General features: G+C 44.2%; 1 protein-coding gene across 4 annotated transcripts in view; it reads right to left on the bottom strand.

The window, feature by feature from the left end:
• Nucleotides 1–14,594, bottom strand: part of LOC100060311 (zinc finger protein 548) — a 41,754-nt gene that overhangs the window by 21,871 nt on the left and 5,289 nt on the right. The window contains exon 1 of one of the 4 annotated variants that reach the window (XM_070223483.1): nt 5,887–6,044. The exons of 1 other annotated variant lie outside the window; for it this stretch is intronic. The gene's annotated coding sequence lies outside the window, so the exon portion shown is untranslated. Of the gene's footprint in view, nt 1–5,820; nt 6,045–14,594 lie in introns of those variants that run through there. 2 more of the 4 variants (XM_070223485.1, XM_070223487.1) reach the window with 2 other exon arrangements.

Below are 14,594 nucleotides of genomic sequence, written 5' to 3'. Positions count from 1 at the left end.
ACAGTGCAGAAGTAATGTCCACCATGTCAGGCACTCCTTATGGGTCAAGGTAAGCAACTACCTGGGCCTGGAAGAGGCTAGTCCTAGGGGAAAGACAGGGAAAGGGAGTGGCCAACATATGCCCAGAGTGACCCACCCCATGACATCCTACATTCTAAAATTATAAGAACTTCAGAGGAGGATCTATTAAAAAAACAACCCAGTGGTCCCCACAAGCAGTGACCAGGTCAGTTCCTGAAATTACTGGCACAGGCAGGCCCCAAAGTATGTCAACACGAGGGAGGAGGAAGGCCTGGGACACGGAGATTCCAAGTATCGGGACAGAATCACCCAACCAGGGACAGGCAAGACCACTGCGATCAGACAAAACTTCAAGATTTCAGACTCCTGTCTTGCAAGGCCTCAGAGCAGCAGGGAAGAGGCTGCTTGGGGAAGAGCGGGTACAGTGCACATGGTCCAGCCCTGGCACCAACAATACACACGCCGGGAAACCAGCAAAGGAAGTGGTACCCATGGTCTCACTGCAGCAAAGAATGGAGCCCAGCCCAGGACACTGTAGCGGATGTGAGGGCCTCACCTATGGATGACAAAAGTGCAAAGTTCTCCAGCATCACATGACAGTACAGGCGTCTCTGAGCCTCATCAAGGAGGTCCCACTCCTCCTGGGAGAAATATATGGCCACGTCCTCAAAGACCACACGGCCCTGTCAAAATGGGGACAGTTCAGCCCACGAGCAGCTTCTTGTTTTGTGTTTCCTTCAAGTCTGTACTTGTCTATTTGCCATCCATCACTTTCAGGGCCCAACCAACCGCCAAATTTGTTTCTATCTCCCCTGTGATCCAGAGTCCATTGTCCGAACCACCTCCTTAACCAAGTCTCACACACCAAATCAACATTTCCCTCGCCCTAAATCAGCCCAGGGCCAGGCACCAGACAACTAGGGACAGCCCTTAAGCCGGAAGACCTGGCAGAATTATACAAACTGGACAATCTTAAGCTCTTCACCTTACTCTCTTCATCTTTTCCAAGGAAACCCCAATGAAAACTCTGGCCTAGGTTTCCCCTCACTCCTTCTTCTGCCTCCTGACCAAATCTGGTGCTCTCTAACGTGAACCTGTGTGACATGGCATTCACAGTACACTCAGGAAATACTGGTCTCTCTGTTTGTCACTTACTCATTCACGTCCATAAATTAAAATCCTGTGGGTACAATCATTCATACACTTCTCCTCTCTGGATCTTCAGTCCACACATCCATGCTTTCCTTACCCTCACCCCCAACTTCCCAAGGTGGAAGGATTACCAGGTCCTGGTGGCACCAGTGCCCGTCTCTCCTTATTCCCACTGACCACTGTGTCCAGCACACAGTAAAAAACCATAGGGGATGGGCCAGCAAAGCACCACTTAGCTCTGGATTGGCATGCAAAGCCCCACCTCTCCTGCCAGCCAATTTCCCTTGGGTCCCCAGATCTTGCCTCCCAGACAACAAAACTCAGTCTTATCATTCTCCCTTAAACGCCCAGTGCCAGGGCCTGGGGCCAACCATGCACGTACCTCCTCACAGGCACATCACTTGTTGGACTCATCTTTCTCATGACTTTGACTCCTCTAAGGTAGCAAATGCACCAAAATCCCCAGGCCCACACCATAGGCATTTCTTTGGCCTTCCAACAGGCTAGTCTGCACATGGAACCCAGGCAGTGCATGACAAATTCAACCAGCACCCTAATCTGCCCTAGTCTTCCCCAGAAAGCCAAAGTTCCCAGGACCAGAGAGCACCAAGCCTTCGTTTGAAGTTCTCCTCACATAACCCAGCTTCTTGCTTTAACTCAGCCACAAAAAACCTAGGTGAGGACGTCAAGGTTTGTCGCCTCTCCTACTTCTTCACTGAGCACGCTGCTTCATAAGCAGTCTTGACCGTCTTTCTCCACCTGACCCTCATTCAAAGCCCCAGACTAGCAAGACTTCTAGCTGATCCCATTTTCCCCTTAACTAACCTACCAGCCTGAATGAAACAATCCAGGCAAGGGTCACCACAAAACCTTGCTGAGTCCATAGAGGTGTAATAAGCCCTGCTCTGACCTCAATGACATCTCACTTTCTTTGTGGAGACACCACAGCATCCATCTCATGTCTACTGTCTCCCTCTCATAGGCACCCCCACCAACAACCACTCTGGTTCCTCAGCTATGTTTGTGACGCTCACCACCAACATCCAGGTGCCCAACTGAGACACAGATTTCGCACCCTCCTTCCTCTACCTTGTCCCTAATGGCACTACCACCATAATATAAGATGCCCTTCTGAAATCTGATCCACAGCTTCACTGGGGTCCACACACCAACCACTATATTGTGGCTGTCTCCAACTTGGACACTTCCACTGAACTCCAGATCTGTAGGTCCAACTGAACACATGCACTCGGAATCTCTGGAACATCTGCGACACGGTCAAAACCTGACTCCCTCCGAAAATTCCTTCTACTACTGACTTCCCACATCCTAATCAATAAAACATCCATTCTTCCAAACAAGGCCAAAAACCTTGGGGCCGTCCCTGATTCTCCACTTCCATCGCATCTCCCAGCTCCCTCACTCTCTACATCAGAAAATGTGGGCAGCTCTGTGCAAAACACATCCAAAAGCCAACCCCTCCTCTCACCTGCACAGCCACCAATCTTGTCCAGCCACCACCAGCACTCACCTCCTCTGGGGCAGTAACTTCCTCACAGGTCACCCTCACTCTCACTGCACCCCCATAGTCTATGCTCCACTCTGTAGCCAGAAGGGGTTTGTTAACATAGGGATCAGATCACATCATTCCTCTGCTCCAAACCTTCCCTAGCTCGCACTGTCCTCGGATTAGAGGCCCAGAACCTAAGACTGTCATTCTCGGCCTGATCTCTGCGTGCCCCAACCTCCTGCCCCACTACAGCACTCCCTAGTTCATCAGATGTAACAGGAATTTGCAGTTTCCTAAACATCCTAATTAAGTCTCACCTGCAAGTATTTGAACACTCTGCGTCCTGTGCACAGGATGCATGTCACATCTTCCCTCGTCAGTTGTCAGAAATGGAACTGATTCCTATAACTCAGGACTCAGTTTAGGACCCTGGGCTTTGTGGGACCACAGAGTCTTCAGAACCAAGAGAGGGAGAAGAATAGGTGAAAAGTCTCAGAACATCACCATTCCCTAGACTGGGGTGCCTAAACCATCGTAACTGGGGTGGGTGAGAGCCTGGGATACCCTCTACTCATCTGTGCAGGGCCCATAACCATTTCTGCTACCACCATAGGACCCTGTGGGAAGAGGGAGACATGAGAAATCGGCAACCATGGAAGGATCCTACAAGCTTGGCTGTGCCACCACCCCTGCCTTGCGCTGGAGCAAAGTGATCTCAGCCTGATGGTCAAAACGGAGCTCCTCAGACCTCACCGCTGCCTCTTACTACCTGTGTGACTCTGGAGAAGAACTGAACCTCCCTGAGCCTCTGTGCCCTCATGTGTAAAATGGGAACAAGAATAGTTTCAACTCATGGGGCCAACAGTGATATCAAACATAAGTAAATCACACTATGTATCAGCTGTTACTGTCCACAGAATCAACGATTTTGTGTATGTTTTCAGTACAAATGAAGTGGTAGGGTTTTGAAAATTTGGGTGTGTATTTTTCCCACTTTTTAAGGTCTTAAGAGGATGTGATACACAAAACTTTACATTGTAAGCAAATACAAGTAAATAAATTTCAATTATGAAGTGTCTGGATAAATATAACTAATTCAATATGTTCATTTCTAATTGTCTGCCTATGCGTACATATTTAGAGAGATGTTGGTTCAACAGTGTTTAAATCAATGACTGTTTCATATATGCTTAAGTTAATGAGTCACAGGGAGGCAGTGAGCAGGCAGGTCGGCTACTATCCTTTCAGCAACCAGCCCACCTGCATCATAATCCTCTGAAGGGAGCTTGCAGGTAGCCCTTGACGGCACAGTGGATCGATCATCCGTCTTGCTCTGAGGGCTGGAGGTAAGACAGCAGTGTCCTGATCTGGGACCCAGCTGTTCCACTAACCTGGTTGACCTTTGCTTTGTTCCAGAGGGAGTAGTCTTGAGGGTCTGTTTAGTCTATGGGGGGAGAATCTACACTAATTCACACCTCAATCTCCAACCCAGGTCAGCTCCTTATCCCATCTGGACCTCCCTTTCTACAAACACAGGCCAGAATTCATCCTACACCAGGACTGCTCCTCTCTGAAGGAGTATCAGGGATGCATATGCACCTGTGCACTGCCCTCTAGTCTCAGGCCTCCCCTACCTCACCACAGAGCCCATCTGAAACAACCTGAAGATTCTCCCTTTCTTCAGTCTTTAGGCTGTGACCTGATCCAGGCCACACTTTCTACCCTTTTGAAAGCTCCAGACCAGCCACCTCCTCCTGACTCCAGACTTTTATATCCATCTACCCATGTGATGTCTCCATCTTCCGACATCTCCATCTTGAAACATCTCAGAATCACCAAGTCCAGGGGCCCACCAGGTGGCTGAGTGGTTAAGTTCACTCTGCTTTGGCGGCCCAGGGTTTTGCTGGTTAGGATCCTGGCCACAGACCTAGCACCGCTCATCAAGCCATGCTGAGGCGGCGTCCCACATAGCAGAGGCAGAAAGACCTACATCTAGAATATACAACTATGTACTGGGGGGCTTTGGGGAGAAGGAGGAAAAAAAGACGACGACAACAACGACGAAGAAGATTGGCAACTGAGCTAACCATCTGTTGCCAATCTTAAAAAAAAAATCACCAAGTCCAAATACAACTCATAATCTTCTCCCTGAATCCCATTCACTACGCTAATGTCCTCATCTCCATTCCTTAAATGTTCAGGTAAAAAAACTTGGGATGGTCTTTCACTCTCTACTTTTGCTCACAGTCATATTTGACGCAGCAAGAAATTCTGTCAACTCTATCTTTATGATCTATCCAAAATCTTATCACATCTCTCCTCTACTGCCACCACTCTGGTCCAGCCCCTACCATAATTCTCTGGGAGTCTGTTGCCGTGTCCACCTCACTGGTCTCCCTGCCTCCATTTCCCATTCACTTTTTAACAACTGTAAACTTCAAATCTGGATCTACCTCTAAATTAAGTTCCTGGACCCAATCCCAATGTGTGCACGGGAGGAGCTGCCAACATACCACCAAGCAATTCTGAGACACCAGCAAAGTGTGCAAGAATTCAACTCACTTCTGACACTGTCTACTGGAGATAGCACCCGATTCCACAGGTTAAGGGTTCAGTCCTACAAGACTGTCCTCTCCCCGACTTCAGGCGCCGGTCACAAGCCCAAGCGGTTACTTGTGCTTCTGACCCACAGCCTAAGGGTGGAGGTTCCAACGACGCCCTTCTTAGCAACCCAATTCAGACGCCAGTCGCAAGCCCAGGTTGTTACCTATACTTTCGACCAACCGGCTAAATATCAACAGTTCTCAAGATCCCCTCCTCAGGTTCGATTAATCTGCCAGAGCCGCTCAAGAACTCAGAGAAACATTCCACCTACTAGAGTACCGGTTTATTATAAAAGAACTGAACTCAAGAAACAGCTAGATGAAGAGATGTGTAGGGCAAAGTCGGGCACAAGGCGTGGAGCTTCCACGCGCTCTCCAGGCTGCCACTCTCCCCAACCTTCCACCCGTTCACCAACAGGGAAGCTCTCCGAAGCCTGTCCTTTGGGTTTTTATGCAAGCCTGCCACCACTGATTCAACCACCGGCCCCTCTTCCCAAATCAGGAAGTGAGGTGGGGGCAACAGAAAGTTCCAACCTTCTAATCACCGGACTTTCCAAAAGGCATTTTTTCTTTATCATTCTATCATGTGTCGGGACTCACAGGCGCCTCTGCGCAGCCGGGAGAACGTCTCTTCTCGAACTTTCCCGCTCCCGTCTCCTTGGTCCTGACTCACAGATTCACGGGCCTGGGACCCGAAAACAGACCAAAGTGCCACCGAACTGCCACCACACAGAGGGCGCCGCCGGAAATACCGCCCCCACCTGCGCGTCAGCTCGTAATCGGCTCCATGCTAAGCTTTCATTGGCTCAGCTCGCCGCCATCGCTTGCCGCGGAGCCTTCTGGGTAATGTAGTTCCCTCCTGCTGCCCACTGCATCTGGGAGCGAAGGTCCTTCCTGGCTTTGTGGATTAAGCCCCAGGGACAATGTGAGAGGCGCTGGGAAATGCAGTTCTCAGAGTCCTAGGATGCTGCGGGGCTTCGCTGGCTGTTAAAGGGGACGTACCTAGATTTCCCTGGAGTGCAGTCTAGGTCAAGTGCCAGAAATAAAGATCTGTTTTCACAGACTGAAGCACGGGAAATTCCCAAAGGCTACACAACTGAATGAACGCACCATACCATAATGACACTTGGCGTCCACTCATAGCTGTCAGCTATCTCATTGCTTGTCAAATACATGTAGACTGAAGTTTTGGAGCCTTTTTTATGACCTTCAGTATGCTTGGTCAGGCACAAGAAAGAAAAGCCCCCAGACAGGGCATGTGGGGGAGTTGGAAGAGGACTATCTTTCCTGCCTGGATAGTCGATGATTGTGTTCCAGTCCAGTAAGCAACACTTTTATTGAGATAATATTTATTACACCATATCTGAGATATTTTCCAAAGTAAATGGAATACAGACAGTAACTACAAAGAATTTTATAAACAAATACTGTAAAACAAGGAACTGTTAAGGGAGAGGCAAACTACCAGGGAAGTATGATTAAGAAAGAGGTATGAAACATAGTTATAATTTCTCTCAGATACACAACAAATAATTTTTATAATCAGTATGTCCCATGCAATATTTTTCTATCTCCGTGTGCATATGCATAGGGAATAAAAAATAATTCAAATTTTACTGGGCCAGATATTATTTACTAAATCTCACAAGGCTACTTTTCAACATTTTTATATCTAATAACCCACTCACGTAATTTCTGCTACTCATCCTCTCAATGGTAAGTTCTGCTTGTTGGGAGGCCTTTGTTCTTATTTTATTTTATTTTTTTAAAGGTTGGCACCTAAGCTAACAACTGTTGCCAATCTTTTTTTTTTTTTTTCCTCCTTCTTCTCCCCAAAGCCTCCCAGTACATAGTTGTACATTCTAGTTGTGAGTGTCTCTGGTTGCGCTCTGTGGGACGCCACCTCACTGTGGCCTGATGAGTGGTGCCATGTCCACGCTGAGGATCCAAACTGGCGAAACCCGGGGCCACCAAAGGGAGCACGCGAACTTAACCACTCAGCCATGGAGCCAGCCGGGAGGCCTTTGTTCTTAAGGGAGAAAGCTTCTACCAGAAGAAAAATATTATTAAACCTGAAATGGAACATGAGACAGCTATGGTCGACTTGGCTCCTCGTGCCACTTAGGAAAAAAGAGAAATTCTCTGCTGCCTCGGGTGATTCTGATTACTCTTTATTACCAAGAGGAAGTTAAGTTGCTGCTCATGGTGGGAAGCCTGGAGCACTAGGTCTGGAATTGGGGGATTCTCTGGGGAACATGTTAGTAAGCTCATGTCCAAAAATAAACCTGCAGCAACACAATGAAGGCAGGACCCCTTGGAGTGTGAGACCCCCCTGATTTTGAATTTTTGGTTCACCCACCAGATTAAAAAAACAAAAACAAAAAACCTCTGCCAAGCTGAAAGTCGGGCAGAGGCAAAGGGGTAGGATGGGTTATGGAAAATGAATGGAAACTAAACTAATGTTCAACATGTGACCTTAAGAAAACAAGAAATCTCACTACTGTGGATATTTTCTTCCTTGTTTAGGTGTGAGAGACTGACGATACAAATAGACAATGGCCACACGAAATTTAAACTAGAACTCTCACAATCTGCACCAACTTACCCAAATAGCCAACACAATATCTACAGTAACAAGTTTGAGAATTCAGGTTGCTATCTCCAGCAACCACACCAGGAAGCCAAACAATAACCTACGTGACAGTTGGCACAAAACATCCAGGACTTGATTAATAACTGACAGCTTCCCTAATTTTGCCCACATTTCCAATTTAAGGCCAACTGGAGAAAGACAAATATGCACCACTAACCAATCACTTAGGATTCCCACTTCTACCTAACCCCACTGAGCTTCCACATGACGACAGCCTCCAATCAGGGCACACCAGATACCATGACTTTTATCCACTATAAAGCTCTTCCACTTCTCTGCCCACCTTTGAGTCTTATCCAAATGCATGTGATGGTGCCTGACTCCCTTGCTGTAGAGCAAGCTCTGAAGAAATAGGCTTTGCTCATTCTCATTTGAGTATTCTCTTATTTCCGCAGTTATCTACATTTGAAATCCAGTAATGCCACTATTGATCATGTTTCTCATTATGAAGTTTCCATGGACAAACGAATGATATGTTGGATGTGACCACCACAATGTATCATACTTATCAGAGAGCTCCCACTGAGCTGTGATCTTCACTGTTCCTCACTTGTGGACCCCAGATTTCATCCAGGCGCGCTGCCCTCAGGGGTCTCGTGTGCCTTTCTGCTCACAGCTTGCTACGATGTGGTGAGTCATCACCAGGTCTGAACGCTGCTCTATTTACCAACAAAAGTTCCTTGGCTATTTGTTCTCAATTTGATCCCTGGTTTGTTTGTTTGTGGCTCCCATTAGCTTCACATACTGGTTGAAATCAGGTCATTCCTTTCCATTGCTTTTTTGCTGTCTTTTGAAGAACAGTTTTATGCCATGTTGTTTGTCATAAGGAAGAGAATGAGAGGGTAGAACACAGGCATGAGCCCTAGAGACTGTTGTTTACGCCAGCCTCGCAGTCTGTGGGGTCACTACCAGCAAAACTGCAGGAGGTTCCCCTCCCTCCCTTCCTTCCTCTTCTTTTCTCTCTCTCTTTTTTTCTCCATTTTTTGTCCTGAGAACTCAGCACTGATCCCAAGAGAGCATTCTCTAAGGTTTATCACCTGCCAGGGGGCACAGATTGTTGGGTCTGAGTTTGGAGGTGGCCACCCATTAGATTTGGGGGCCCAGGCCAAAGGTACACAAGTATTACCTTTCTACTGACCATTGCCAGCTTTCGTGAGGTCGTCTAAGTCTAAATCCTCTCCTCTTCCAGGTAAAACTCCTGAATCTTATATGCTCTCTCATTACTATCATAATTCTTGTGCCTATATTTCTAAATGGCATAACTACACCAAGAATGATTTGGGCCTCAGTGGCCACTCTGAGGAACATTTCGGTTGAAAAAAAAAAAGTTGGGGCTGGCCCAGTGGCATAAGGGTTAAGTTTGCACACTCCACTTTGGTGGCCTGGGGTTCACGAGTTCAGATCCTGGGCATGGACCTACACACTGCTCATCAAGCCATGCTGTGGCGGCATCCCACATAGAAGAACTAGAAGGACTTACAACTAAGATATACAACCATGTACTGGGGTTTTGGAGAGAAAAAAAGAGGAAGATTGGCAACAGATGTTAGCTCAGGGCCAATCTTCCTCACCAAAAAGCATACCTTGAAAAAAAAAAGTTAATTTCAGAGACATAAAGCTGTGAGAAGAAATATTTCTCAGGTCCAGTGGGCAGCAATTTTTTTTATTGGTGTAACTTCTCAAGTATTGAAGTTCTGAATCAAAAATTGTTTCAGTAAAAGTTTCCTTAGGCAAAGCTAACGAGCAATTAGACAAATGTAAGCCAGAACTAGACTCATTTTCCTGGTAAATCCTCCCTTTCCTTGTCCTCCAGTTGCCTCTTATGTCCAGCTCTCTCTTCCCCCTTATTCTTCTGATCTCTCCCCTTCTGCACCTCCTCCTTCCTCTTCCCTTCATACAGAACCCCTACTTTTTCCAACAAATTTCCTAAAATGCCAATTAATTCCAAAGATCCATGCATCTCATGAGCCAGGAATGCAGGTGTAGTGGAGGAAAAGAAGTCTTTTGTTCACTCTGTTCTCAGGTTCTTGGCTTGGGGCCCTGTACTGATGAAAGACAAATTACCAGGAAAAAAACCCACAGACATCTATGAACATAATCATCGCAAATACACTCAGGAGCACTCAGTGGTTAGATCATGGGCTTATATCACATCTTAACAAACAAGCAATAAATTTTCAGAGAAGTGACAAGACAATGGAAAGGACTTTGAGTTTCTAGGATGGCAAATTGTGGAAAGGTAAATATACAGGAGAACTACTGGAACATAAGGGCTAGTTAGTAAGTTTGTTATGTAGATTCCTCTGGAGTTGTCTCTGGGCTAATAAGGGTCTCGAGTTGTCAGCAGATTAACTTCTGTCTTTCCTGTAGAGATGGGGGATGCCTTTACATGTTTTTTTTTTCTGCTTTTAGGCAAACAGAGGAAGGACAGAGAACTTTTCTTGTATCTTCTTCTCTTCAACTACCTTCAGCTCAAAATAATTCTTATATCAAAGTGGCATATTTTAAGATGATGTATTCTGCTACACTGGCAACTGTAGAATTTAAACCTTGGACCTAGGCTGAATTAACAGGTATAACTAAAAATTTTCCTAAACCCAAATAAATCCAGGAAATATTTATAGAGGAATTCACAGTTTTTTAGGGTGCATATGACCCAGAGTTACATGACTTACAGAACTTATATACATGTTGGTGGGAACCTCAGTTGCTAGATCCTGAATGGCAAAAGCTGACTATACTGATCTGGGAAGGTTACTATGGGATCCCTCTTTCCAAAATAGTCCTGAGGTTCAAAAAAGGCCAGAAAATTAATTAAAGTCTCCTAAAAGCTATACCTGAAAGATTTCCAATAAAAATAAATTGAACCAGGGTAGCTACTATCAAAAAATAGAAAACAAGAAGTGTTGGTGATGGGGCTGGCCCCGTGGCCGAGTGGTTAAGTTCGCGCGCTCCGCTGCAAGCGGCCCAGTGTTTCGTTGGTTCGAATCCTGGGCGTGGACATGGCACTGCTCGTCAGACCACGCTGAGGCAGCGTCCCACATGCCACAACTAGAAGGACCCACAATGAAGAATATACAACTATGTACTGGGGGGCTTGGGGAGAAAAAGGAAAAAATAAAAAAAATCTTTAAAAAAATTAAAAAAAAAGAAGTGTTGGTGAGGATGTGGAAAAATTGGAGCCTTGTGCATGTTGGCAGGTGTGTAAAATGGTGCAGCTATTACTGAAAAGAGTAGGTTCCTGAGAAATTTTAAAATAGAGTTACATATGATGCAGCAGTTCCACTTCTGGGTATATACCCGTCTCTCCCAAAATTGAAAGCAGGTTAAAAATTGAAGAGGTAGTTCTATACTCATATTCAAAGCAACATTATTCACAATAGCCAAAATGTGGAGGCAACTCAAGTGTCCACCGATGGATGAGTGGAAAATGAGAAGAAAATATGACATACGTTTACAATGGAATATTACTTAGCCTCAACAAGAAAGAAAATTCTTATATACGCTACGACATGGATGAACCTTGAAAACATTATGGCAAGTGAAGTAAGCTTGTCCCAAAAGACAAAAGCTGTATGATTCCATGTAGATGAGGTCCCTAGAATAGTCAAATCTATAGAGACAGAAAGTAGAATAGAATGGTGGTTTCCAAGGACTGAGGGAGGGCCAAATGGGACTTGTTGTTTAATAGGTATAGAGTTTCTGTTTTGCAAGATGAAAACAATTCAGGAGATAGGCTGCACGACAGATCGCTAAACTCTGCCACTTTTGCTCAACCTCTTCTTCAGAAGAAACCCACCAAGTACGTCGTAGGTACTTCAAATAACCCACAGATTCTCCCCATCTCCAAGCCCTCAACCAAAACACTAGGGCTTTGGACTGAACAACATTCCTCCCTGATCTGTGGTAGCAGCCATGCAAAGGAAACAGGAAGAGATGTGTCAAAGGACAAACTGCCAAACAACCTATGAGTAAAAGAAGAAATTACAAGGGAAAAGTTTAAAACATAAATTTTGAACCAGATGAAAATAGAAGTGCTACATATCAAACTTGATAAGACCGAGGGAAAATACGGCTTTAAACAGCTGTATTACAAAAGAAGAAAGATAACCTAGACTTCCAGGTTAAAAAAACAGAAAAATGAAACCAAATAACCCCAAAGCAAGGAGAAGAAAGGAAACAAGATTAGAATAAGATCATTGAAATAGAAAACGAAAAACACTATAAAAACTGGTGGAACAAAAAGTTGGTTCTTTCAAAACATCAATGAAATTAGTAAAACTTTGGGTAGGCTGACAACTAAAATAAGGAAGAAGTCAAGTTAAGGAAATCAGGAATGAAGGGAAGACACGACTACTGATGCTACAGAACTTAAAAGTATTATAAGGGAATATTATGAACAATCTTTATCCCTTGAAATTAGACAACTTAGTTCAAATGCACAAATTCCCAGTAAGACACAAATTATCAAAATGACCAAGTATGTTAGCTGTAGGTTTTATGTGGATACTGTTTATCAAGTTGAGGACCTTCCCCTCTATTTCTAGTTGACTGAGTTTTTACAATTAATGGGTTTTAGATTTTGTCAGATGCTTTTCCCACATCTATTGATATGATCATGTAATATTTCTTCCTTAGCCTGTTGATATGATGAATGACATTGATTTCTGAATGTTGAACCAGCCTTGCACACCTGGGATAAATCCCACTTGGTCATTCTTTTCATACATTGTTGGATTCGATATGCTAATATTTTGTTGACGATTTTTGCATCTATGTCCTGGAGAGATATTGGTCTGTAGTTTTCTCTTTTTGTAATGTCTTTAACTGGTTTTGGTATTAGGGTAATGCTGGCCTCACAGAATGAGTTAGGAAGTATTCCCTCTGTTTCTATCTTCTGAAAGAAACTGTAGAGAATTGACACTTCTGTTGTTATGTAATGCACCTCCTGATTCCGATAACTTTCCTCCCTCTGAAGCCTGCCCTAAGATTAATATAGCTACTCCTGCTTTCTTTTGATGTGTTAGCATGAGATATTTTTCTCCATCTGTTTACTTTTAATTCTACATATGTCTTTATATTTAAAGTGAGCTTCTTGTAGACGACATACAGCTGAGTCTTGTGTTTTGATCCACTCTGACAATCTGTCTTCTGATTGGTGCATTTAGACATTGAAAAAGTGATTGATAGAGTTGGATTAATATCTACCATATTGGTTACTGTTTTCTATTTGTTGCCCTGGTTTTTCCTGTTTTTGTCTTCCACCCTTTCTGCCTTTTCTGGATGTAATTCCTATCTTTGCTCCTCTAGAGGTAAAGTGTTTTCTTCCTCTGACTTGTTTCAGGATTTTTTCTTCATCTTCATCTGTAGTTTAAAAACGATATGGCTAAGTGTAGTTTCTTCTTTTAACATTTTTCCTGGCTAGTGTTCTCTGAGCTGGCCCCCTAGTTAGTGTTTTTGATCTGTCACATTTATTTTTGTTTTTTTCTTAGAATTTCCATCTCTGCTTACATTACATATCTGTTCTTACATGCTGTCTACTTTATCCGTCAGAGCCCATATCATCTGAGTCACAGTTGTTTTAAATTCCTGGTCTTATAATTCCTACATTCTTGCCATATCTGAGTCTGGTTCTGATGCTTGCTCTGTCTCTTCAAATTCTGTTTTTAGCTTTTTAGTATGTGCTGTAATTTTTTCTTAATAGTCTTGTAAAAAGAACCGTTGAAAATAGGCCCTTAATAAGGTGGTAGTACGTCGTGGGAAGAAGGGAAGCATTCTCTATAGTATCATGATTAGGTCTCAATCTTTTAGTGAGCCTTTGTCTCTGGACTGTGAATTTCATGCATTCTTCCCAGTTCCACTACCTCCACCTAGGTGGCACAAGATGGCTAGAGTGGGCTAGAGTTGGTATTTCTCTTCCCCCAGGTCTTTTAGACTCTGATAAAGCCCCAGTTGATTAGGCTCTGGTTAATTAGTTTCTTCTGAGAGCAGACCTTGTTAAGAACAGAATGTTCTGATGTATTTCAAAATGGTTCCTTTCTCCCTCTCCTTGCACACAAAAGTATTTTTCTCTTATATTCTCTGTGAGAAAAGTGTGGGGCACCTAATGACTGGGTCCTCCTGGAGTTTTCATCTCAGACACATCCACAATGAGCTTCCGGCAATTCATCACCTACAGTTTAGGTTTTCCGACCTCAGCACTAGGGTTCTTGGGGAGGATTCAGCTGCTGGGTTTCTATCACCCTGGAATAGAAAATGGAATTTCCTCTGTCTGCTCATACTTTGTTCATTTCTAGGGTCTTTGACTTCTTATTCCTTAATATGAATCTAAAACTTCTATGTCTCACATTATTGAAAACTAGGCACATTTCGATGTTTTAAATATTTCCTCTCCCTCAGATCTCTAAATTTTGACTGTCATGAGCTTTATAAAACAAAGTTTTAAATTTAGACACAAATTTGGATATAATTATCTTAATCCATTTTTTTCCACTAAATATTTTGTGCACGTTGGGATTAAATAATACAACCAGGGGAGAGCAGAATAGGGGATTGTTTCCTAGGTGTCACTCCAAAGCTTGTTCTCTTCCTATTTCCTATTCTATAATGCCTGTTGACGTTTCTAAATTTCAATTTTCTCAAATGAGCCACCTGG

The sequence above is a fragment of the Equus caballus genome, chromosome 10 (genome assembly GCF_041296265.1).
Source record: "Equus caballus isolate H_3958 breed thoroughbred chromosome 10, TB-T2T, whole genome shotgun sequence".
Taxonomy (NCBI): Eukaryota; Metazoa; Chordata; class Mammalia; order Perissodactyla; family Equidae; genus Equus; species Equus caballus.
Note: the sequence above shows the minus strand (reverse complement) of the source record. Positions and strands in the feature narration are given on the sequence as shown.